The following is a 24,072-nucleotide window of genomic DNA, read 5'->3' as shown; positions in this document are numbered from 1 at the left end:
TGGGAGTATACTTTAGAAAATAAAATAAAATTAGATTGCATTTTTATATATATACACTACCTCTGGGAGTGTACTTAAAGACTCAATGAAATATATTTACACACATTCATCCTTGTTCCGAAGACTAGGCTTACAGTATTGTATACATTGAATACAAAGTTAATCACGTACAGAAATCATTCCTTTTACTATTATTCCACACGTGTGCATATCTGATTCATTGCATCTTACAGATTGAGCTCTAGACCACTGCATCTTAATGTGACAATAAATATATGCATCTTTAAGATGCCACAGGACTCTTGTAAATAGCATTTTGCAGAGATTATGTACCTTTTACAAAAATAAAATGTAGCTTTATTTATTTATGCTTGATTTAAGTTACTGGAAATGTTTGTCATTCAACTCTAATAACTACTGGAGTGGTGGTGGTTCTAAAAGCACTTCAGTTACAGGATTCCAAATGCTTCATTCTAAAACAATCTATCCCTGAATATCCATTGTTCACAAGATTATTCTAGTGATGAGCTCCCCTTGATTTACCTTCTAATTAGCATTACTTCTCAAACAAACAAACAAACAAATAAACAAACAGCAGGGTCTGTTTAAGAGCTCGTTAAAAGCCCAGAGAGACAAAGGACCAGGAGATTTCACCCTCTGCCTTCCTGCCCATCCTACCCCAAGCAAATTTACTTTATGAGAGGCAGAAATGACTGGCTAGTAACAGTAGCTTTGCAGACCAATTGTCTGCCTAGAACAGTAGACTTCTAACTTTTCAGACCCAGAACCCACTCTTAACCCAAACATGAATTTTGAGACCCATCTTGGATCAAGGCTGAAGACCAGTGACCTAACCCACTGTTGCCATACAGTGACTCTCATTAGTGTCTTTTGTGCCACAGGCTAATCAATTACCTTTTTAACTAAAGATGGTGAGGACTGAACCTGGGACCGTATGTCTGCGAAGTATGCACCCCACCACGAAGCTATGGTCCCTCTCCAATTCACTGAACACAAGGCTGCACTGGAAACTGTATTTCCCATTCAGCAATGGACATGCTTGATCCTGCTCTGGAGACTGCTGGCGTTGATGATGAGGCTTTTAAGATCACTCAGGTCATGCCTCCAGTTGCTTGTTCCACTCCCTTTGTCAATTAACTAAATGGTTGGATGGTATAAGCCCATGACAAGATGAGCCCAAACTTCCAAACGGGATTTCAGTCCCAGCTCTTAAAGGGCCCAGGAATTGCAAATTGAGGAAATCAGAAGGAAAGAAGCAGTTCATAGTTCAATTTTTTTATTGCCTTTGGGTACGTAATGCCATGCTGGATCAAATTCGGAATGTTTCGGCCAGCGGCTCATTTTGGGCATAACAATATAAAATCTTGCAACTATAGGCTGGAGATTACAGATATGCATGCAGGCTCATGCATCCTGCCTTTCCCCTTCCTCCATGGTTCACGATAACTATACTTTGCCTTTCCCCTTCCTCCATGGTTCGCGATAACTATACTTTGCTGCGACATCTAATCTGTGCAAGCTACACTGAAGGCCTAAATGAGGCTCCATCAAAAGTATGGTTTCAAGCCCACTTCAAACCATGATTTGGAGGAAATTCTAAAGCTAACATATAACGCTGTTTCGTTTTGAGTCAGGTGTTGCAGGAAACGAAGATTAACACAAGCCATGGAAACAACAATGAACTTACACACGAAAGGGGAAGAAGGAGAGAAAGCACATGCTTCATGATCTCCACACCATGGTTCTCCAATTGGGTACTGTAACATCTTAACTGAGCAGTATGTGTATATGATAAAGTTAACAAACCATATTGCTACTATATTATTTAGATGTGTCTTGATAGCTTTCTCTGAGTCATTTCTAAATTCTTCCTAGAGATCCTGGACAATGGCCAACACACACACACACACACACACACACACACACGTTAGTGCAATTTTATTAAATCATGCTGTAAAAGCGTTAATGTTAAGAGTTTTAACTAGTATACTAGATTTCCTACTGGAAACATCAAGGACAACAAAGAAACCTAAGCAGGAAACAATGTGGGTCTCTTGTCACATTGGTGACAGGGTATAATGGCATTACCAGAAAGTACACAGAGCAGATGGAACAAAGAAAGCTCCAGTTCTGCACCAAAGCCTTCCGATCCAGCAAACTGAGCAGTCTAGCCATTATCCCACTGCTATATTTAAAACACAATGCTGAAATGCAAGAGGTTACTCCAGGTCATCGGAAAAAGTGGCCTGCCGAGTGGATATGCACACTTCTGTAAGGAACCAGAGATTCTCCTCTGTTTGTTTTTGCTGGGACAATCAAACAAAACAAAGAAACTGAAGAATATATACATCAGCTTGCATCTTCTGTCCTGAATTACATTGGGATGCATATACAAGAATAATAAAGATTTTAATACACCACCTAAGAATTTGATAACTCAGTCTAAGGTCCACTCAATCTAGCACTCATCTCTGAGAATGGGTACTAGTCAGATGACATAGGAAGGTATTAAGACAGTGATCACCACTGGCTGTTTTTTGTCCCTAGCATGATTTGTCCCTAGAGATACCATGCCTATGATTGTGGGCCTCCATTTTTAGCTATCATTGTTACTAGCTATTTCATTCTCTAATCATGATACAGATTGTGTGTGTGTTGGGGGACCTGACATGTATAAATACTGGCACTTGTCAGGCGTATCTGAGAAATGCATTTCCACCAAAGGAGCCACCAGGAACTATTTTTTCACATAGGCACACACATGGTAAAACATCTAAATGCCTGACACTGATAATACAGTTATAGGCAGCAATCTGTTTTGTAGGAATAGAAAATAGCTTACAATCCAGGTGGAAACTTTAGTCGCACACGACCCACATTCTACAAAGCTATCTGGCCCTTGATACCCCCCCCCCCCCGTTCCCAAATCACAGAATAGTTAGAAGACTGCTAAAAGGGTGTGTATCCACAAGTTGTTTGCCAGAGTGACCACCACTCACACATGCACCCTGAGCCAGTGCCCCTTTCCTGCACACTTAGCGCAAATATCTCAACTCCCACATTCTCTATTTACTGCAGAGAACTTGGGCAAGAGGTGGACAGTTTCTCTGCACTTGAACACGGAAAGGAAAGGAGTGGTTTCTCTGTCTGTGGGCTGGGCTTTTGCAGAAGGTACAAGCAGTGCTTTGCTGCCTCCCTCCTGCAACAGCCTATCATAAAGGCAGAGAAAACATCCCTCCCATCTCCCGAACTGCAGAGAACTCAGAGGGGCACAGTTCTTTTTATTATTACTGCAAGGGGAGGGGTAAGTGGATGCCCAAAATAATGGCTAAACAAATTGGGCTCCTACTTATAGGCTGCACCAGTTGATTGGCAACATAGGAAGAACACTGATACTATGACGTCGGCTTGTGACACTGCTGGTGCAGCAGCTGATGCACCCCAGTTTAAGTGATTCTTTGTTGCTGCATCAATTTTAGGATTGGATCAGTAAGTCTCACCAAGTTCAGCAGGGCTAATCTGATTTATACACAAATATGGCAGCGTTAAATGGTTTCTAGATAATACCCTTATGTTTAACAGTGTGCTTTTAATTTATAGCGTGAGGAATTCAAATCGTATTCTCTGTTGAGAACATTGGGCAGCCGGTCACCAACTGGACTTCCAGCAAATTCAAATTTCCATGCAAAACAGTCAAAAGCCTCGCCAGGTATTTAAACAAGCAAGTTTTGGCCTAGATTAAATTATTAGGCGCGCATGTTTTTGTTTTGACAAAGACTGAATCTTAAAGTTAACACAAGAGGGACATGCCAAATCAATTTGCAATTTATAAACCACAGAGAAAGACACAAACCTGCTCTCTAGAAGCAAAGCAGCAAGTGTCACTGGGTAGATTTCAATTATTTCAGTAAGTGGCACCGCAAACGCAGCACAAGCGACATTCACATTTAATCCAATATTATGCTTCTCACAATAGCCAGAGCAGATTGCCTTAGGAGAAACCTTAATACTCTCCCCTCCCCTCCCCTCCCCGGCCCCACTGCCTTTTTTAGTATTGTGCAGGGAGCTAGATTTTCTATGACCTCAGCTTTTATCAACAGGCCCCGAGGCAAAACTACTGTTCACCTCTGCGACCATCCTCTAGTTGGAGGAAGTCAAAAGCACGCTTCTTATTCAAGCCCATCTAACGGAAGCTTGCAAAACCCAAAGAGCCGAACAGTAATAAAGGCTGAGACTTTTACCTATGTAACAAAATCACTAGTGAAAAAAATATTTTAAAATTCTTAAGTTGCTTTTGGTTGCAGAAAGAACAGTTGGCTGTATCCAATGCCGCACCAACGGGATTCTGCTTCCACGACTCCCGTTCGCTATTGTCCTAGTGTCCTCCTGCCACATTTGCTGCAGAAGGTCCTGTATCTCCCTGAAGGCAAATTTGAGGTGAACAGGGTAGGAGACTGCAAACATAACTATGAATAATTGCTAGTCAGTGCATGAAGGGGCTAAGAACCACATGGTTGTAATTGCTAGCTAGATGCAGTTAGATCATGCCCCCTCTGCTCTGGAAAGAAAGTGAAGCTTCTTTCTTCTTCCTCTCTCTCTCTGCGTCATGTAAGCCATGAGAAGGACATGTCTGTGCTTATTCCCAAGCCCAGACCGCATGTTTGAAGTGACTTTTCTATCCAATGCTATTTTTCCTTGCTGTTGCACGGAAGAATGTATGATACAGATCTTGAATCTGTAAGTAAAGAATTTTAAACTTACTTAACAGTGTGTGGTTTGCTCGTTGCAAGAGGTAGAAAGAGATCAGCTGCTGTGTGCAGCTGAGCAGGTTAAAAAGGCTTAACAACCTATATTCCTAACACTGTACTGTGCTGCTAATTTTTATGAGGTTAATACCCTGCTACTGGGGCTCTCTGTGTGCTTGCCCTGCATTTTGAGTCCAGGCATCCAGCTGGTTCTTCTGTTGTTCACCCACACATGTGGGTCCATAGGGGTTCATATACAGATTCTCCATCATATCCCAAGCCCTGTTGGCTTGCACTAGCCAGGACAGAATGAGGATAATGACTTCCCTCCTCCCCATCATGCAGAGATCCACCCACCCCTTTATTCTCCTCTTGCCACTGGTTGCAATGGAGCGGGGGATTATTTGCACCTGCACCAGGCTTGAGAGGATCCAAAAGCTGACTGTTCCACCCCTGTTCAGTTCTCAGAACTCTCCATTTCAGGCTCTCATGCTTGCTACTGGCAGGGCCTGATAGTAGCTGCAGAGCTGTCTGTGCCAAACTTTATTCATTGAAAATTCTGGACATTTACATCCCCCAATCCTAGCCTTGTTTACTTGAAAATACTTCAAAGTGGGCGCATAAGTTTGCAGCCTTAGCCTTATCTTACTTTGAATGCTTACATGTTCACAAGGACAAGCAAACAAATGCCTCTCTGGGTTTCTACGCCAGTATTATTCTGCAAAGCATGCCTAAGGTTTCAGGTTATGGTCTGAGGTTGCAGAAGTCATATTTAGCGCAAACTAATAACTTTAAGGATTACCAATATCCAGCAGTATAGATGCTCATTCAGGAAAGAGAGATTTCAACATGGAAAACAGTAACATTTTGTAATAATGTTACAATAATATTTGTAAGTGTTCAAGCCCACACCAAGAGCTGAGTTTTGAAGGAAGGTCTAGCAAACCAAAATTCAACACACCGTCTGCTGCGCTGGGCCTGTTCTGAACATACACTGGTAATAGTATATATTGTTTCTTTTTATTTATAATTTTCATTTATATACGTTACAACAATTATTTAACCATAATTTTAACATTTTCAATTTCGACTCCCTTCCCCTCTTTCTGCGTTTCCTTACATTTGTTTTCGACCTATCCTGCATAATCCAAATTGCCTTAACCTATTCTTTTAATCATCTATTCTCATATATATCTTATTGAAACTGCAGGTTTTTTACAATAATCCTGCCAATGTCTTGATCGGTTTACAGTTTGCTTGTAATATACTGTTTCTACATTCTATAAATGTAGCAGTGACCATTTCTCAACCAAGAGTTGTCTCCGAGGTCCAATGAGATACGAAGTCAGTCCTTTAGATCAGGGCAAAACTGTCAGACAACTGTCAAGGCATTCCTCCAAGTAAGCCCTCCTCAGCAAGCGAATGTGAAAAATATATTCGGTGACCCTTTATAATCAACATGTACTTTTACTTTTGAGTAGAAAATATCCTTTGAAATAAATTCAGATTTAAGCTTTCTGATGTCTAGAAATACCTTCACCAAACCCAGACTTAAAGTGGTGGGGAAGACGCACATTTTTCTGAATTATACATATGCCCCCTGCCATTCTAATACTTCAAATGACTATAAATGGGAGATTATACAAAAAGCCTCTTTGTTAAAGTTTACTTTATGCATAATGATCAGTTTCTACTAAAGAAAATAATAGATCATCTGCAAAATCTCTGCTGATTTATTCAGATTCCCAAACTTTATCCTGCTATTTTCCATCACAAAATAGAATATGAAGAGTGTATATTAATTAGGGTGAGAACCCTTCAATAAAGTATTTCTTGTATGCCAATTAAACATGCACAGACATTGCCCTGCCAACTTGTGTTCAAACCTCACAACTTCTGTCAGGGCTTCTCTCCCCTCACTCCCAGCTGTCCTTTTCTCCTCCTCTCTTCTGAATAGGAATGCAAAATCATATATTTATGACTGTAGGCAACAACACTAAAACATTCAGCTCGATGGGACTGGCTTGCAAATTAACATGCATTGGATTGTGCTGTTAAAATCTGAATAATGTAGAGATGCTATATTTTAATTTTTTTTACAAGCATTCCAAAATGAGTAATTTCCATGTACAAGTCTGAATACAACACTCGAACCATACAAGGTTCACTTTCAGAGCAATCCTAAGTGGAGTTTGGAGAAGCACTTTTTCTTGTCATTTTCACTATACCAAATCCAGCTTGGTGTAGCTGCGGAGTCTTCAGAGGTTTGAAACCAGTGTATCCAAGGCGACTGGCACCACAACCCCAATGGGCAACCCTTGTCTCAACGACAGCAGTAAATCACCAACACACCTTCATAACCCCTTCAGTCATTAACATGGGGAGGTCATGACTGCACTCGTAAATGAACTGATTGGATACAGAAAATATTTCAGTTTCACTATTTTAGCTATGAGAAGATATTTCAGAAACTTATACAGCACATAAAATTAATATGCTTTTTTGTTCTAGTTATTAAATATGGTCAAACATGCTAAAATATTCTCAATTAATGTAGGAAATTAGATTTTTTTTCTGATTCAAATTTTGCCTGAAGACCGAGATAATTGATTTTTGCTGCTTTAGCAATGTATTTATGCTGCTTCTAATAGTCGAAAATTTCTTCCAGTAGCACCTTAAAGACCAACTAAGTTAGTTCTTGGTATGAGCTTTCGTGTGCATGCACACTTCTTTGTGTGCATGCACACGAAAGCTCATACCAAGAACTAACTTAGTTGGTCTTTAAGGTGCTACTGGAAGAAATTTTTTTATTTTGTTTTGACTATGGCAGACCAACACGGCTACCTATCTGTAACTCGAAAATTTCTCTCAACCAAAATTGATTTGAAGATCAATTTACCCAACATATTTAAGATTGCATGGAAACTTTCTTGTCTTGTTGAATAATCTGTTTACTGTCAGCACATCATAAAGTTTCTCTGTAGAAAACTGAGCATGCAAAATCACATTCAGAATATTTATTAGATATTTGCATTTATGTACACCTTCTATTCCTCTCTTTTCTGTTTTCAACTCAACCGTACTTCTTAAAAAGTTCACACTTGCCAGCTTCTTGACAATGATAAATGCATTTGGAAACCATTCCCTCGAAACTAGAAATGGCAATTCAATTAACATCAATATATATTAATTTTTACAACATCTTGCATTGCAGAGAGATGACATTCAAGCGTTTCTTTACACTACCAATCCCGACTATCAACAGATGGTTGGTGGGCCAGTGTTAATAAAAGCTGTTTCTTATAAAAGAAGGGGGAATTCAGTGGTTTTTTTTAAAAAAAACTTACCCATTTTTCTGTACCCATGGGAGAAACCTACACATTTTTGAGTGCTCTTCAGCTGCACTGAGATAAACACTGTAAGTGCTAAATGAACAGCATGGTGTGTAGATCTTATCAAGATTTTAAGAGTACTTATCACCAGAAGCTGATGGGCTGTCTTTTTTCACAGGCAAATGAAATATAACTGTATATGAGCTATAGCTAATGGTATATGCAATAATATATTGTATGTGCACTGCAGGTAGTTCCTTCGATTCTGATCTAAAACTTCTAACTATTGCATTCCTTTTCTGTCATATTTCTGAAAGCTAAGATAATAGCACTGCCAGCTCATTGCAAAACACTTCACTAAACAGCCCTCTCTTTTAGTATCCTAAGTTAAGAGTTCAGCATCAGTATCAAATATGAAGTCAGTCTGTAGTGGGCTGTGCCACCCTCTCTAATGTTTAATAATGGCTTGTATCTAATCTAGTGCTCAGGATGTCCATTTCCCCTAAATCTGTTCTGGGGTTTCCCCCAAGCCCTTCAGAACAGGTTTGGGGAGGATGCATGGTGTACCCAGGAAGAGAACGGGGAAAGTCCCATTGCACAAGTGGAACTCCTTGCACTGATGGGGCGATTATGTAGTGTGGCACTGGATTCAAGCCAAAGCTTCCCGTTATCAAGTAACAGTCTGTTTTAGGCTTTATTCAGGTTCGCAGCTAATCTAAAACTAGTTTTTGTCAAGGCATGGTTCTGCAAAATGAGGACCTGCCTTGTGCACACACTCCCTCCTGCCCGCTCGACAGTAATTTCCCCTTCCACCCCTTTCCCAATACAGTGGTACCTCGGGTTACATACGCTTCAGGTTACGTACGCTTCAGGTTACAGACTCTGCTAACCCAGAAATAGTACCTCGGGTTAAGAACTTTGCTTCAGGATGAGAACAGAAATTGTGCAGCGGCGGAGCAGCAGCAGCGGGAGGCCCCGTTAGCTAAAGTGGTGCTTCAGGTTAAGAACAGTTTCAGGTTAAGAACGGACCTCCGGAACGAATTAAGTACTTAACTCGAGGTACCACTGTATTAATGTGTCTTTTTAAAAAAAAAAAAAAAAAAAAAACCAGATGAAATTCACCATTTACAAAAAAAAGGGGGGAGAGGTTCTGCATAACCATGGCTTGTGAACCCAATTCAAACTTTGGTTTCAACCCCTGGTTTACATAGCATAGTTGGTTTTACTTATGGTTTGTGTCAGTGGTCATTTAGTGAGTGGGTAGCTGAATATGGCCATCTTCTTTCTTTTGTAACATGTCTTGTGGATTGCATACCCCTATGTAAATCGTGTTGTGGCAGAATGCACCTGCGAGTAGAGTATGTGTAATGTTTTCTATGGGGCTCTCTGTGTTTGCAAGCGTCTGAAATAACACATGTTCCTTGTCTCCATAAATGCTTGTCTTAACTGACTTCTGCACACATTTGGCTCTCTGCAAGGTGGTATTCTGCTTTCCGGCTTTGTTTTTAAAACAAGGACTGACAGCAGGCAGGCTAGTAATTTTGTGTGTTTATTTTGCAAGGTTGTCCTAAGATAGAACTCAGGGGGGCTTAACTGAATCTGTTTGGCAGGCTGAATCCTCATGCGTCCAGCTGCCTCAGGCCATGCTGACAGGATGTGGGGCAGTCCATCTGGCAGTCACCTGATACTACAATGCCTGTCGGGTGAAGCACTTCCTTTGCAGCAGGGTTTGCTCCACCTGAGATTTCCCAAGTGGTGTTGATCCCAGCCAAGCCTTGCACTTGGCAGCAAACTTTTAGAGGAACAACGAGGAGCACAATTTAAGGCTCTCAATTGTTGCTTTGCAGCCGAGGCTTTACCTGCCCCACACCTAACATAATTACAATAGCTCTGCAGGCCAAATAGGATAATTTGGTCCTGGACAGGTTCCCCATGCCTGATACAATGGGTATAAGCATTATCATCAGCAGAAGCAGCAGCAGCAGCTTCAAATATGGCCAGAAACATAAAATGCTACAATCCTATTTTTGTTGACTTGGAAGTAAGCTAACTGAACTCAAATATGCCTTCCTTCTGGTGAGAGATGCATTGCATTGCACTGAAAGAGCTTTATGTCTGCCATGAAATTTTCTCCTTGACTGGTTGCCTAGATAACACACAAATCCTCACCAGCCGAGTAGTCAAACTATACGGATGGCGCCATGATTGTTTTTGCAAAGGACTGGGGAACTTCCACGGAAACATTTTATAATGTGAAATGGGGTTCTTAAGAGTAATTTAAAATATATATATGTTATTTTCCAAGTAATTTTCCAAGTTAAGGAAGAACTCACTTCAAGGAAAGTTGTTGAGGAGATGAAGCCCTCCTGTGGTGCAATGGGTCAGTGTGTCTGGCTGTTAACCAGAAGGTTGGTGGTTTGAGCCAACCCAGGGATGGCTGTGGGCAGGGTTCCCACACTGCAGGGAGTTGGACTAGACGACTCTGCAATTCTATGATTCTATATAGGGGACTTAGGATAGTGACAATATGATGGGAAATGTTCTCCATTAAGGTGTGAACACCCAAGATAGCAGACTGCCCTAAGTTATCATTCAAGGATTTCAGGTAAAACATAACAAGTAGACATGCCTAAGACTGTGATGTTAATGTACTTTCTGTTGTATTGGCTGCTAGCTGGCTTCTGGACATATTTCAAGGAGGAAATTTGACTCTTCAATTGGGGCCTTAACAAGAGATTAAGGCTTCTTTGCAGACTATAAATGAAGATTTTGCATGACCTATGTTATTACTGTCCCTTTAAAAACTTCGGAATGTTTTCTCGTGGTCAGATTTATTTCCCCAATTCTTTACAATAGAAAGCTTCTAAAAAGTTAGTCTCAAGGAACCATCAATCATATTCATTTCTCTTTACTGAAAATTTAGATTTAGGCAAGTGCCAAAAGGAGAAATTTGGAGCATTAATTTTACTTGCAAAGAAACAGAAAACAATTCTTTCAATTCCCCATATTCTACTGAAATCCTTTAAAGCACAAAATCCTCCATAGTTTGAGTTTCCAACATCACCTGCTTATACAGATATCCCTTTCGAACAACATAAACAATCAAATTTGGTTTCTCTGTGAACTAAATAGAAATGATAATAGTTTCCATCAACTCAGCTGAACCATTAATTTTTACTTAAATAGTCTAAGCATTACAATTTACAAGTAACTCAGTGAAATTCTAGAATTTATAAAGCAGCTGAGACGCAGCCCCTTGAACACAGTAGAAATACATACATTTATTAGGAAACTGTTCTCAGTTGTGTGTTCTAGCCTAGAGCTGTGGATGAAAGAAAGAAAACTCAACATGCTTGTGGTGAATTTATTTATGGAGGTGTTTTCTGCATGCTCTTAGTTGTTGGGTTCATATAGAAATCTTTTCTAATAACATCTGAAGGACTAGCTATTCAACTGACATTAGGGCCTGCCAAAATGAATTAGAAAATACAGTCAGAACAACTAATTGCATTTTTTAAGCATCTTGATAAACGGCAGGCCCGCTGCTGTAAATACTTGCCAACTCAGGGCTTGAACCACTTAGATCACCACTGTATAAACCGCAAAGATACTGGGTTTTTCCCATCAACAGCACAGCTATATTTACATATTAATTTTGCACATACAGTACTTTTCAAGACCAGCATGGGTCCCTTCCTGCCACATCTCAGATGTTCTTACCTAGCTGAATGGATTTCAGGGCAAACGGACCATCATACTGGATGCTAGCATCTCGCTCCCTGGAGTTCCATCCCATTGAACTTGCAAGAATCGTCTTGTGAGAAAATGTGGGCTACTGATTACCATATGGAAAACACAGCGTAGGTTGTGCATATGAATATTCCTGTAAAATAATAAACCACAAGGAAATAAGGTAGTTGATATGCTTTCACTGAAGCTTATGCAAAATACCTTGGTTTCGTCTTCAGTTATGCAGGGGAGGAAATTGAAATTCTACCGCAAATAAAAATAACCTTGATGACACAAAGTACAAATCCACTTAACTTTCACAATGGTTTTTTGCCTTGATCAAAAAGTTTAAAATAGGAAACAAGTATCCTGGACAATAAGTTCTTACACCTCAAACACTAACCCTGATGGAGCCATTCCATCGAGCTATAGCAGAGGGAGAGGAGCTAGTGCAGGGCCTCTTCATTGGCTCAGCTGAGGGTCCATCAACTTTCGATCCGCCTCTCTTTGATTTTTTCTGTTTATACAGGAACCCCCTAAGAGCTAGTACCAGGATTTGCTTTGTTTTCCTCCTCCCTTCCAATCACTTTTCCTTTTGTGCCATGTCTTTTAGGTTGGAAGCCCAAGGGCAGGTTTTTATTACTGATATTCGTAAGCCTGGGAGCCTTTTGACTTTAGGGTGAAAGTGTGTGGTGTGTGTATCCTTCAATAAAAGAAAAGAAAAACCTTGCCCCATGCCCTTTCCTCTCTATCTGGGGTAATATATGTTTCACATATTATAGTTTCACCATTTATACAAAGTGAAGATGTCAGGGAATAAGAAGGATTTTTCAATAATAATAATAATAATAATAATAATAATTTAATAATAATTATTGTACCTTGCCCATCTGACTGGGTTGGGGCAACCAAAGAGGCAGTGTATAAAGAACTGATCATCACTTGCCAATTCCCAATTACATAAGCAGTGGCCAAACATGCTTAGGATTGCAGAATCACAACCTGGTCATCAGGTCATAACAGAGAGACAGATGAGACTTCTGAGCCAACACAATCGGGATAGGGTTGCAAGTTTTAAATTGCCAGACCCTCAAAATGTACACATAGGATCAGGCCATATTACAGATGAACATATGAAGCTGCCTATATGGCTCAGAATATATGGCTCCCCCTCTCTGGCAGGACTTCAAAAAGTCTTGGAGACAGAAGGGCTCAGGAAGATCTATCAAATGATGCTCAAGGTCTTATGCTTGCATGCATACTCTTATCAAGCTATGGGCTTTCCCTTTAGCTATCACATTTCTAAGGAGGATACTGAGGATACTTGCATGTTGCAGATTCAGATAAACATTTGAGGCAGTTACTGAAACAGTACAGTGGCACCTTGGTTCCCAAACGCTGAAAACCCGGAAGTAGGTGTTCCAGTTTTCGAACGTTTTTCGGAAGCCAAATGTCCGATGCGGCTGTCAGTTATTGTTTCCAGGGCACCTGCACCAATCAGAAGCTGCACCTTGTTTTTTGAACATTTTGGAAGTCAAATGGACTTCCAGAACGGATTATGTTTGGCGCTTTTGTTTTTGCTGTTTATTTTACGTTTTTGTTTTTGAGGCTTTTTTGGTTAATTTGTTTTTGTGACTGTGTGGAACCCAGTTCAGCTAACGATTGATTGACTGATTGATTGATTGACTGCGGAAAGGGATAAAAGCTCCCCATCCAAACAGTGACTATCATTAGTGCAGGTAAGATTTTTTTTATCATCTACAATAATGTCTTGTTTATTTTATAGTACAGTACATTATTGCTTTTATTTTATGCATCAATGGTCTCGTTAGATAGTAAAATTCATGTTAAATTGCTGTTTTAGGGGTTGTTTTTAAAAGTCTGGAACAGATTTACATTACTTTCTATGGGTAAGGATGACTTGGTTTTGGAACGCTTTGGTTTCAGAACGGACTTCCAGAACAGATTAAGTTTGAGAACCAAGGTAACACTATAATTTGAGGCAGGAGGGATGATCACAAGTTTGAACACACTGCCATAAAACAGACACGTGGAGAAACTGATGCCCTTCAACTCCTGGCTCAAATGAAATGTTATTTGTTTCCCTGCAGGTGGAGACCCATGTTGATCCCATCCTGGAGCAAAATGCAAAAATGCTTTTTATAATAATAATAATAATAATAATAATAATAATAATTTATACTCCGACCATCTGGCTGGGTTTCCCCAGCCACTCTGGGTGGCCTCCAGCAAAAAAAAATTAAAATACAATAAAACATCAAGCATTAAAAACGTCTCTAAACAGGTCTTCTCGCAGTGAGTGAACCAGCAGAAGGCCCTTGGCACTGGACTTCAGTGTCCAGGCTGAACAATGTGGCTGGAGACGCTCCTTCAGGTATACTGGGCCGAAGCCATTTAGGGCTTCAAAGGTCAGCACCAACACTTTGAATTGTGCTCGGAAATGTACTGGGAGCCAATGTAGATCTTTCAGGACTGGTGCTATATGGTCTCGGCGGCCACTCCCAATCACCAGTTTAGCTGCTGCATTCTGGATTAGTTGTAGTTTCTGGGTCACCTTCAAAGGTAGCCCCACGTAGAGCATATTGCAGTAGTGCATGCGGGAGATAATTAAAGCGTGCACCACTCTAGCGAGACAGTTCACGAGCAGGTAGGGTCTCAGCCTGCATACCAGATGGAGCTGGTAGACAGCTGCCCTGGACTCAGAATTCACCTGCGCCTCCATGGACAGCTGTGAGTCCAAAACAACTCCCAGGCTGCACACTTGGTCCTTCAGAGGCACAGCTATCCCACTGAGGACCAGGGAGTCCTCCACACTTGCCCTCCCCCCATCCCCCCAAAACAGTACTTCTATCTTGTCAGGATTCAACCTCAATCTGTTAGCCGTCATCTAACCTCCAACTGCCTCCAGACACTCACACAGGACTTTCACCGCCTTCACTGGTTCTGATTTAAAAGAGAGGTAGAGCTGGGTATCATCCGCATACTGGTGAACACCCAGCCCAAGCCCCCTGATGATACCTCCCGGCAGCTTCATATACATGTTAAAAAGCATGCGGGAGAGGACGGAACCCTGAGGCATCCCACAAGTGAGAGCCCAGGGGTCTGAACACTCATCCCCCCCCAATTTCTGGACATGGCCTAGGAGGAAGGAGCGGAACCACTGTATAACAGTGCCCCCAGCTCCTCGAAACGGTCCAGAAGGATGTTATGGTTGATGGTATCAAAGGCCACTGAGAAATCCAGCAGAACTAGGAAACAGCTTTCACCTTCGTCCCTAGCCCACTGGAGATGATCAACCAGTGCGACTAAGGCAGTTTCAGTCTCATGATGAAGTCTGAACCCCGATTGGAAGGGATCCAAATGGTCCGCATCCTCCAGGCATGCCTGGAGTTGTTCAGCAACCACCTGCTCAATCCCCTTGCCCAAGAATGGAATATTTGAGACTGGGCAATAGTTGGCCATATAAGTAGATCTGGGGTAGGGCAGTAAATATGAAGAAAGATAGTGACTGTATTGTATTTGGGTAGTTATATTTGGTGCAGAAAAACTGACCGACCTTAGAAAACCACCATTCGCCACACTGACTTTCATCCATGAAACCAGCTCTGATGTTGAATCAGTGGAAACAGAGTTTATTTTGTAAGATATGTGAAAGAATAAGCTCATCTAGCTCAGCCTTACACTTTCTAAAAGCATTTGTCTCTACCTAAACATGCAACAGCTGGGCAGTCAATCCTGAAAAGGAGAAAAAATACATGTGCCACAGGGCTAATTAAGTAAGTAATGCATGTCTACTTGTGGACAAGTATGCTCAGATAGCACAAAAAACCCAGATCGATCTCCTGTTTAGATTTCTGCCATCTGCTCATGATTGCAATGAATCACCCAGCTACTTCACCGCCTGTTTAAAGCAGTTTTATTCTAGTAGGCATATACAATAAATCTGGATGCCTTGTTTCTGGATTCCACTTGAGGTATCAAGATCTGTAAAACTAAAATTATGGTAATAGCTAATATAATTATGAAAATGCTTGCAAGATCCCAAGACCCAATGCAGATTGTGGACAAACAAACAAACAAAACCACAGTAACCCTGGGCTGATTTTTAAAAAATTCTCTTAGATATATACTTTCCCAACAACAACAGAACTAGGAGAAATAAAATTCTATCCCTTGAGCTCCAAATGAAGCTATCTGAAGAGTTTTTACTGCACAGAAGAAAGTAAAAAAAGACAAATAAAGAAACTATCCAATTATGTTGAATAATTATTAACAATAAAACAACAGCAGAACATGAACTTTGGGGATTCATCACAGTTGTCGTTTTTTAAACCTAAGGAACATACCTTTTTAAAGACAAAAGACTAGAGGCACTATAGTTGAAAAAAATATTTATGAGAAAACCTTTCAGCTCAAACCATGATATCTTTACAATCATTGCAGATGCAGTTCTCACCAACTTAACTGAAATTCATTATACAGTATTGAACTTTCATCCATACAAAAAGTATCAGCAAATGGTATCTCAAATATTTGTGAGTCCTGTATATAATTTCACAAGATGAGACTTCCAATTATCATTCAGAACAGCAAGCAACTCTCAAAAACTGCATAAATACAATGTTTAATAGTGCAATTTATCAGATAGATACATATTTTTACTATTGATTTTTACTCCTAAAATAGTCACACTTTAAAATAGTATATACATTAGCCTCAAAAGAACACTTGTTAAAAATATTGGGTGGTGTTATACCTTTTATTCAGAGTAGACCTACTGAAATTAATGGAACGAACTTAGTCATGTTTGTTAATATCAACGTGCAGCACAGCTAGCCATTGGGTTAGAATCATATTTGCCACATTCCAGCTCTCTCTCTCAAAACTAGATACCAATTAAAACTGTGGTTCTATACATAAACCTATCTGAGAGTAAGTCCCGCTGAAGTCAATGGAGTTTACTTCTGAGTAAATATGTATGGACTGCATTGATCACCTGTGTGTTCTGTGTATGAAGAAACACTAATCATTCTGTTTTAGTTCTTGAAAGGGGATGGAATGTTGAAATATAATCTATTTATTCAATAATTCTGTCATTTAGATACTGGGTCAGGTGGCGCACCCACTGATTTTCACACAGCCACAGAGGAAATATGGTTGTGGGCAGAATGTTGCACTGGCTAAGGAAATGCAAGACTTCAGTTATGAGTTTGCTAGGTGACTTTGAACAAGTTATACTCTCGCGGGTCTGATTCACAATTTGCATTCTGGCACAATATCAACACATGTGCACCAAATCAGTGCATGCACATTTACAAATACTGTTTTATCACACTGTAAATGGAAACGCTAGCTTTTTATCCTACCCTTCCTCCAAGAAGCTCAGGTTGATTTATCTGTTCCCTCACCTCTATTCCTCACAACAAACCTATGAAGTAATTCAGAATGAGATTGGCTGCAAAATCCCACACTGAGTTTCAGGGTTGAGTGAGGTTTTAAAAATGGATTCTCCAAACCAACTACTGTCACCTGCACCTCACTGATTATCAGTAGGAAAATATACCCAAGGTATCCAAGAGGACAAAGTTGAGTGTGACCTACTTTGCAGGATAGCTGTCTGCCCCTAGCAGCCCAATTTAATAATGAATTCAATAGGGCTTACTCCCAGGTATGTGAACATTCAGGATTTCTGCCCACCAGTACAATCCTATAACCAGACTCACTAAGAAAAAGATAATAATAATCAAGTAAATGATGATGATGATAATAACAATAACAACTTCATTGTGACATACTCCTATCCAAACACTGTTTAGGCTTATACTATAAAACACAGCTCCTTGGTGGAGAGGCGAGTAAGTCCTTAAATAAAGGAATCAAAGGACTTAAGAAGCGGGAGCAGGGGGAAGCAAATAAATTCATTTTGAAGCGAAATAGCCTGATTGGGAGGAGGGGGCCAGGGAAAATCCTAGGAGAGAAAAAAAACACACCCTACAAACTTTCCGGGGGAATATGGGCAAAAAGCGTTGCAGCTGAAGGGGTGGGAAATGCAGGTTAGCGGGTGGCGGAGAAAAAGAGGGAAGGCTCCATTGTCCAGTCCCTGAGCTATATATGAGAGGCTCGGGAAACGGTCTCTCACCTTCCTCAAATTCAAGGCGAAGCGGCCCTTTCCCCCCTCCTCTTCCTCCCCGCCCCCCGGAGGGGCTGCAGCCCGGCCTCTGTCCGCGCGCGCCACGACCTTTTCGCGGCCGGGGGTCCGGGGAAAGCTCCCCTACGCGACCCCGAGGAGTCGCCGGCGTCCGCCTCGGCCTTGCGAAACCACCGGCGATCTCCCGGCTGGGCCTCCGCACGACCGCCTCCCGCCCGCCCAGGCGCAACGGGAAGAGTCTCCCGGCGGTCTCGGCTTTCACTCGCCACCCGGACAGGGTCACCCGGGGAAGGGGAAGCCCGCGGCCTCCTCGGCTCCAGACGCCGCCCCCCGTCGCCAGGGCCTCGTTCGCCCCACCGGAGCGGCGGCGGCGGCGGCGGCCTTCCTCGGCCAGACACCTCCCAGCGGAGCCACCTGCTAGGAAGGGGGCAGTTATAATAAAGCAGGGGGAAGGAAGGGCCGCCTCCCTCCTCTCTTGCTCTCGCCACGGGGGCTTTCAGTGGGGCGCTCCCCATGTAAACGGCCCCAAACCCCCACAAAAAGTGAGCCACGATCCTAGGCGGGGTGGGGTGGGGTGGGGGGGTACACACACAACAACAACATTTGTGGTGGTGACCCGAGCGTTGGTGTGGTTGAGGCGCTCTCTGCACATGCTCCAAGGCCAGGGGGCTGAGCTCTGGCACATGCAGCCCATCCCTTGCTTGCCACACGTACAGACTCCAGTGACACACCAAGAATGAATGAATCAACCCAGCATTACTACCCTCTGAGACTGCACTCTGAAATTACTGGCGGAGATCATATATTATTATTATGATGCTTAGGGCATGGTTTGAAAGCCCACTCGCCCTGCCTGTCCCTACACCACTGTCCCTACACTCATTCACCCAATATTGGGTGCCCTCCGACGGCCCCACACTCCCTGCTACCCAGCCCATGCCTTGCCCCGCTCTGCCGCCCGCCTTCAGGATCCCAAATGTTGCTTTTACCCTATAACCCGTCACGCGCCAGAAGATTCCTTTGCATTCCCACGAACTGGATCCCTGGAAGCTTTTCCCTCTACCGAACCTCCCTCCCCCCGTGATCTCCGTCCACGTCCAGGAACCGATTTCCCCCACATTTTCTGTACGCCCCACCCTGCCAGAAAAACTTCAATCTCCCCACTGATCTCTCAAAGCACAAGGTCCCACCCCACATCGCGGACCCACCCCATAAGCTTCTAAATCACCTCAACCCCCCCCCTCGCCCCAAACTTATCCAGCCCCAGCAATTCTGCTCCCCTCTCCTACCTTGCTGTACGGCCCCACCTCCAAACAGCACCCCTTACCTCTGCCTCCATCATCCTCTTCCCTTGGATTCTCATGGGAGTTGTCCAGCCCTTCGATCCTTTCTGCCAGTGCTCGAATTACAGACGGGGGACCTTTTGTGAGGATGCTTTTTTTAAAAAAAAGCTATGGTAGGGTGGTGATTTGGTTAAAATTTGGAAGAATAAAGAGGTGGGGCTTGCAGACGGAGCACCCCGCACCCCTCACGGCACCTGCCCCCATCCCAATAATTCCTCATCCCGCTCTTGTCCGAAAAAAGCCCCAAGCGAGTCCTTACTGAACGTGGGAAACCAAACTGGCTCGTGTCAGCAGCAGATTGGGGGGACCTTTTTAAATGCCCTCTCCTGTAGCACCCAGGGCTCTGGGACAAGCCTCTCTCCTTCTTCCCTGCGAGGCATCATGCTGGCTTCTTTGCTTCCTCTGTTTAGTAAAAGGAGGCTTCCTCTTTGCCAAGGGAAGGCAGTGCTCAAAAGCTGCTCTCTCAGCTCAGTGCTAAACCTCCTCCTGCTGGAGGGAGGTTGGTAAGAATTGCATCCGAACACAAATGCTGACAAAGGGACAACGTTGGGGGTGCCTGGCGTAGGGTGGGCTGGCAGAGACTGGCACCCTAAGACGTCTGGCGGCTTGTTAGAGCTAAAGCCCATCATTTGTTTTTAGCATCAGTGCTCACTTACGGAGCAAGTGAAGTTGCAAGAGAAACTGCTTTTCTTTCCGCATTAACAAATCCTCTTCTTTCCCTAGGGCTGGATGACCCTCAGGGGCATCGCTGTCAACTTTTCCCTTTTTTAAAGGGAAATTCCCTTCTTCCCAATAGGATTCCTCACGAGAAAAGGGAAAAGTTGACAGCTATGCTCGGGGGTACCTTCCAATTCTACAATCTATGAAACCAGTCCCTCAAAGCTGGAAGTAAGAAGAGCACAGCTCTAGATCAGAGGGCGTGTCGTCCAAGAAGTGTTGAGCCAGGTCGAGCCCAGCCCACACATATGGCAAAGTGATCAGGTAGCAGGATCCACCAGAGCAGCAGATCCCAATGTTGATTTTTCTTTACCGCCTCCCCCCCCCCCGATATCCCCTCACCCCTTTTTCTCTGACAGGCAAGGGGTCACCATTTTGGGTTCCACCTCAGATGCTGAAATGTCTTGGGCCAGCCCGACCTTGAGTTCTGGTGGGTTTTCACTGCAGAAATTATTTATTTATTTATTAAATTTGTAGGCCGTCCTTCATCCATAGATCTCAGGATGGTTCAGCAACAATGTTAGGCCAGCTGCCTTAGTTAATTAAAAGTGTTAATGTCTCATTTATGGAACTATTTATGCCCATCAGTACACTTTAAATGACCAAAATGCTTAACATCTATTGAAAACTAGAATATGATTTGGATGGGTATATTCATCCAAGTATTCGTCCAAGCTGGTTCACACGGCTACCACATTTATGTTTGGAGTCACTGAATTATGGAAGAAAAAGTAGGATGGGTGGGTTACTTTATTATTATTAGCGTACAGGTGGCAACCATTTTGTGTGGGGGTTCCATTCCTGGCCCCTGTGTGCGTTTGCCCCAGTTCTGCCATCTTTCGGGTCCCAAAGGACCTACATGTCGGCAGTTGCGCATCAATTAGAAGTGAGCAAAATGGTCGCCTCCTGTATACTGTATAGCATTCAAGGTGGTTCTCAACACTTTTTAAAAAGGGAGTCTACAGGAACAATTTCAAAACTGGCTTGAATTCAGTGACATCCAGGTATGAATGGAACAGAATTCTCTTTGCAGCTGCCCACCCCCCAATCAAGTAAATAAATAAAAATACTTACCTGACCAATTGCATCACAGATAACTTGGTTATGCGCCCCCCAACATAAAGCCTGCCCGCCACTAAAATAAATCCTGGCTACACCATGCCTGCACAGCTCCCAGAATATTTTCCTGAGGGTCGGGGGGTCCTCTGGAGCAGATTTGAGGACTGTGACGGGAAGAAGGGGAAGGAGAAGTCCTGTTGTGCAAGTAGATGTCTGCTCACATGAAGTTGGATATCACCCTGAAAGAAGAGTAAGCAGCGACAACATAAAAGACGCACAAATAATTAAAGACATATATTTGAATTGTTGTTGTATGCTTGACATTTTGCCAACCACCATATGTACCCAAAGAATTTCAGAGGTGTCAAGTGCAACAGCCACATACAGACAATCAGACCTACACACTACACCTATAAAGCACTCTTTAAAGTCTGGTCATTGTGGCCAGAGTTACAATTCCTAGCAACTCTTAATGAGTTACATTGCACAGGAGGTATTTCATTAACTATAGTTTCTCATTTTGTCTGAACTGTGAAACTATGGTTAGCAGCTTTGGACTCAAACCATGGCATAATATCTTGGCTTGTTCAGAAGCCGTTAACCATACTTTCCACATTTAGATGACATGGGAAGCTGTATTAATTGAAGACCTGGTGATTATTGTTAACTGAAGACTCCCCTCACCAGGGCTTGTCTGGGACGTTTTGCCACTTGAGACAACCTCCTGTCTCTGGGTTATTTTCAGAATGTGGGAATAACTATACTATAATCTTAAAGCAGGCTGTTACTGCATTTCAGTGTTCCTTGTCAAGGTAGATAGCTCATCTATCAAAACACCCTACAATTACTGTCCCTTGTGTATCAATGAAACCAGCATCAAATAATAAAATGTTCTTTGTTAAAAAAAGCAAACATCTGCTGACAGCATTAGAAAAGCACAAATTAGAGTGATTAAACTCATGCCAGGATTGGGAAATAGGTCTTAAAATAATGAAAGTATTTGTTTCTCTGGTTTTGGTTGTCATGGATGAAAGGTGACAGTGATTTGAGTGTGTTGCAAAGCAAGCCATTCTATATAATTTCCAGTGGCAATCTCTTACACAAATACTTCCACAGAGCTGTATTTTGAGGACTATGAAATACACTTAATAGCCTCTGTAATCTAAGCCCTTGCAGTTCTGTCCCTTTATATTGTGTGACAACATGTGACACTTCTGCTAAAACATCTGTATTAGCTGCCCATATCCTACCAGGACTGGTTCAATGTTCTTGTATTCATACACAAAGCTCCGGACAACTCAAGCCCACTTCAATCACTGAGAGGAGCACTCTGTCACCCATGTTACAGAGGCCCAAATGGCCTCAATGAGAAGTCTGGCTTTTAGTGTCACCAGTCCCATGTTGTGGAACACTCTCTTCCAGCACAGATTTGTTGGTGACATCTGCACTAATGTATATTCTTGGGATGTATGACTCCATTTGCTTCAGTATACACCACTGAATTAGTGCGATTAGAGAGTGTCTTTGTTTTATTATCACATTGTACTTCCATGAAGTTCAGGGTCCCATAGTATAGATGCAATCCAACCAAATTTCAACACTTTCAGGTACTATCCATTTCATGGCAGGCCTAAGAAGATCCAGGAAACTACTGACTGGTGAACTTGACATTGACACCAGGAAAGGTCCTATGACAGAGTCTGTGAGTCTGTGATTACTAGGACCCAAAATGGGTTTCTCAAAAACAAGTCAGGCAAGACAAATCTCCTTCCTTCCTTCCTTCCTTCCTTCCTTCCTTCCTTCCTTTCTTTCTTTCTTTCTTTCTTTCTTTCTTTCTTATAGAGCTACAACCTTGGTGGATCAGGGGAATGCTGTGGATGTGGTGTATCTTTATTTCACAAAGCCCCCCCCCCATGATATTATTGCGGAGAAGCTGGTAAATTGTGGGCTGGATAAGGTAATGGTTAGGTGGATTTGTAGCTGGCTGGCTGAACAAACACAAAGAGTGCTCACTAATGGTTGCTTGTCCTCCTGGGAAAAAGTGACAAGTGATGGGTGGCACAGGGGTCTATCCTGGGCTCATTGTTGTTCAACATCTTTATAAACTGAAATACTTTATTGTTACTTGTACAACTTGTATACAGTGAGATTACACGAGCACCCCCCACTTAGTCTTAATTTCCCTCGTTTACTGATGCACACCCACCCAACCCAAAAGTCAGTTGCCCTGTTGTTATCTTGTCATTCAGCAGCCTAACAGCCCACGGATAGAAGCTGTTCTTTACCCTGTTGGTGCGACTAATCATGCTTCTATGCCTTCTGCCCGAGGGCAGGAGATCAAGAAAGTGCCAACCAGGGTGTGAATCATCCCTGAGAACTTTCCTCACTCTCCTGAGGCAACTTTCTTCCGCTATTTCATCCAGCGGATTCACAGGACAGCCCATAATATCTTGTGCTGTATTCACCACCCTCTGTAGGCACTTCCTATCAGATGATGTAAATGATGTAGATGAAGGAATTGAAGGGATTCTCATCAGGAGACTGTGAGGAGATACAATAGGCATCTTCAACGATCTCAAGGACTGTCACATGGAAGAGAGAGCAAGCTTGTTTTCCCCTGCTCTAGAAGGTAGGACTCAAACCAATGGTTTCAAGTTACAAGAAAGGGGATTCTGACTAAACATCATGAAGAACTTTCTGACAGTAAGAGCTGTTCAAACAGTGGAATGGACTCCCTTGAGACTCTCCTTCCTGGGAGATTTTAAAGCAGCGCTTGGTTGGTCATCTGTCATGTACGATCTAGTTGAGATTCCTGCTCCAGCTGAAATCAAAGGGATTTGAAAGTGCTGAACTTTGGTTGATTTGTTGCAGTTGTGCATCAAATGTAAAGTTGTGTAACGACAGATATGTAAGAGCGTCCAGTCAGCTGGCTATTTGGAAAGGATTTTATATGCTGC

The 24,072-nt window shown here is 42.5% G+C and overlaps 1 protein-coding gene across 6 annotated transcripts in view; it reads right to left on the bottom strand.

The window, feature by feature from the left end:
• Positions 1-19,051, bottom strand: part of ZC3H12C (zinc finger CCCH-type containing 12C) — a 48,236-nt gene extending 29,185 nt beyond the window's left edge. Inside the window, exons 1-2 of one of the 6 annotated variants that reach the window (XM_079973568.1) lie at positions 18,986-19,051; positions 11,819-11,981 (exon numbers count right to left, since the gene is read on the bottom strand). The gene's annotated coding sequence lies outside the window, so the exon portion shown is untranslated. Of the gene's footprint in view, positions 1-11,818; positions 11,982-17,987; positions 18,387-18,594; positions 18,735-18,759; positions 18,854-18,897; positions 18,944-18,985 lie in introns of those variants that run through there. The other 5 variants (XM_079973569.1, XM_079973570.1, XM_079973571.1 and 2 more) reach the window with 5 other exon arrangements.
• Positions 19,052-24,072: the final 5,021 nt, after the last annotated feature.

This window comes from Podarcis cretensis (assembly GCF_951804945.1).
Source record: "Podarcis cretensis genome assembly, chromosome: 4".
In the NCBI taxonomy this organism is placed as follows: Eukaryota; Metazoa; Chordata; class Lepidosauria; order Squamata; family Lacertidae; genus Podarcis; species Podarcis cretensis.
This window is presented reverse-complemented; position numbering and strand designations above follow the sequence as displayed.